Below are 3,135 nucleotides of genomic sequence, written 5' to 3'. Positions count from 1 at the left end.
TACACACAGCCCTCCACAAACGTGCCACCGTTAAGCTGCTACATGTCCTGTTCACGATGACAGATTCTGAATGTATGTGTCGCGGGCCTGAACTGACCAGCAAACAGCACGCAAAAGCTGTGGCTGGAAGACGACCTTTCTCAGAGGAAGTGACACCGAAGTCGGCCAAGCAGGACCCTCACTGTCCCCTTCTTGCAGCCTCCGTCTGCGGGGACACCCTTGAACTGAGTCTCTGTGTTGGGTCTGTGTTCTGTTATGTGGGGACTTGTCTGCTGGCCTGAGGGGTCATCTCGTCTACCTTCTTTCCGAACCCCTGCACCCTGACAAGGGCTGGGCCCCCATTCCCACTGGGAGCTCCCATTGCCCGCCCCGAGGTAAACCTGCCTAATTCAGGGTTCTGGGAAAACACCTTCAGTACCCACTCCAAGTGAGTGTCCACCTTCCATGCCGGAGGAGGAGAGTTGAGAGGCCACTGGGCCTTCACGACAGCTCCCGCTGGAGAATTTCTGGTTTAAAATAGAAGCTGGAACTCTAAAAAATAACAAATATCTATTATATATAACATCTCCCCAAAGGAGGTGTGGGCAGTTGGTTTTCTGGGTGGATAGGACTTTTTATTTCAAAAATATAAAGTTGACACAGTATTTTCCACTTTTGTATTCCATAGTAACTAAAGACTTGAATGACATGTATTTTTATGAATAAATGCACGCCCCCAGCTGTACTGAATGACAGAGGTTGAGCCGTGTATGGGGCCCCACTGGCCTCTGCCTGGGGGGATGCTTGGCTCAGCCTGGTGTGCACGGATTTCTTGCTGCCTGGCCATGGGTACCTGGGCCTGTATGTATTTAAATGTTTGAAGTGCCTTAGACTCTTGCCATATTTTCAAAATAAACGTCATTAAGTGCTGTCCCTGCAGTCTTCCAGCTCTGGAGCGTCAACTCGATCCCGATCCTGTGGGCTTGGGCTGTTGGTGACACGGGTCAGGCAGAGCATGTGGGGTCATATGGAGAAGAGGAGGAAGTGGCGGCTGAACGCTGTGCCCTGTCCTTGCCCTGACCCGGCTGATCGGTGGGTGATTTAGAACCTAACCTGAGAAGCAGCTCCCCTGATGGTACTCGCCTTGATGAGGAACCACCGCGCCCGGCACCGCCAGGTACAGGAATGTACACCTGGACGCACTGCCTGGGTGCACGGCAGCGGCGGCGGCACCGGTGAGCCAGACCCCCTCCGGCTTCAGTTGTTAAGTGCCATTGAGTCGTAGGTGACTCATAGCGACCCTATGAACGAAAGACCTGGACCCTTGTGTGACTTTCATCCTTGCTCCAGGTTCATAGGGTTTCCAGAGGCAAGCTGTTTATGGAAGTGGATGCCGCTCCTGCTTCCAAGCTTGTTTTAATCGGGGAGCTCCACCAAACACTGTCCACCGGGGTAACCATTATCACATTTGACGCATCAGTGTCACAGCGTTCAGCCTCACAGCAACCATGAGTTACCTCTGTACAGCAAATGGACAGACCAGGGCTATACCACCTAGAAGAATGTTTCGCCAAAAACAAAGACAGGCCTGAGGGCCGCGGATTAGAGTCACCCACCTTTGGCTTGGTAGCATCACTTTCTGCCCACTAAGCCGCCTGACCCCTCTCTATGCTGATTGTTTCAATAGCTATTTTATTTGAATGAAAGTTTATACATTGTTGTTGAGTACCATTAACTCACAGCTGACTCTCCAGCGGGTTTTCAGAGGCAGTAAATCACATGGGAGGAGATTGCCCGTCTTTCTCCCGTGAAGCAGCTGGTGGATTCGAACCACGTATCTTTGGGTGGGACACACAGTTCCTTACCATGAAGCCCACAGGGCTCCCTGGATGTGTATTCCTTTCAGCCATTGACATGTATTTTATGATGTTAGGCACGATGCCCTCATTGTAACCTCAGCCTTCCCGCTTCCTCCCTGGGATTCTCATTCCACTCATCCTCTTCCCCAGCCTTCCTGCCTTCTGCGCTTCCCCGCTCCCTGGGCACGTGTCGCCCTGGTGAGCCTGTGTAGCTGATGACAGAGTGTTACTGTTTACTCTGTAGGCCTGACTGGAGGCAGGTTGTGCCAGGGGAATGAGGTCATTCGAGGTGCCAGGATGGCTCAGGGCCGTGGTCCCGGCTTCCTCCAGTCTCCGTCGGGTGAGTGAGCCCAGACGTCGTTGTGCTGTTGAATCTTGTTCCCTCCTTCCTGCCCATGTCTCCTGTTCTATCCAGGACCCTCCGTGTGGTCCAGTTCACAATGTGGTCAGTGGCCGCTGAGCACTGTCTAGTTCCTCTGGTGTCAGGGTCCTGAAAGTTGAGTCTGCAGAGACTGTTATTACAGTCTGGTGGCAGAGTGGTAAGGAGTTGTGCTGCCAGCCCAAAGGCGGGTGGTTCAAATCCACCTGCTGCACTAGGAAAGAAAGCTGGGCATTCTTCTCCCATGAGTCTCTGAGAACTCACGGGAGGGTCAGCTTAGAGTCCATTCTGCCTGCACGGCAACAACTTTGGTCAGTGGTAGGGGCTCATTTTTCGCACGCGTCTTTGATTTCCTTTGCTGCACACAAGGAGAGAGAAACCTTTCCGAATCCTTTTTAAAAGTGAAGGATGGTGTTTGAACAGCCTAACGAACACAAGTGAGTCACGGGAGAGTGCAGGTGAAGACTGTTGACATGGGAAATGTTCCTCCCACCTGTGTGTGTTGATGGCTGCTGCTGAGATGATCTCCAGCTCGTGGTGAACTAGACACAGTGGATCCGGACCGCTGTGGTCCCAAGGGTTTTCATTGGCTGATTTCTTGGGGGCGCGTAGCCAGGCCTTTACTCCTAGTCTCTTAGTTCGAACACTGCTGAAATCTGTTCATCACAGGAATGCACAAGCCTCCCTGACAAATGGGCAGTGAGCATGCCTGAGATGCACTGATTGATTTTGAGAGGAATTCACTGAAATAACTGTGCGTGAATCAGCACATCCAATACTCACGCGCCGGTAAGACAGAGCATCCGGCAGGACCGTGTCTCTTCTAGGAAGCCTCTGAAGGCCTCTGACTGACTGGATGAGGTTCCCCACCTCGTGGAGGGAAACCAGCGGACAGGAGATGAGTCAGAGCCACGGAAC

Source organism: Elephantulus edwardii, unplaced genomic scaffold (genome assembly GCF_000299155.1).
Source record: "Elephantulus edwardii isolate Elephantulus edwardi_28Jun2011 unplaced genomic scaffold, EleEdw1.0 scaffold00014, whole genome shotgun sequence".
Taxonomy (NCBI): domain Eukaryota; kingdom Metazoa; phylum Chordata; class Mammalia; order Macroscelidea; family Macroscelididae; genus Elephantulus; species Elephantulus edwardii.
This window is presented reverse-complemented; position numbering follows the sequence as displayed.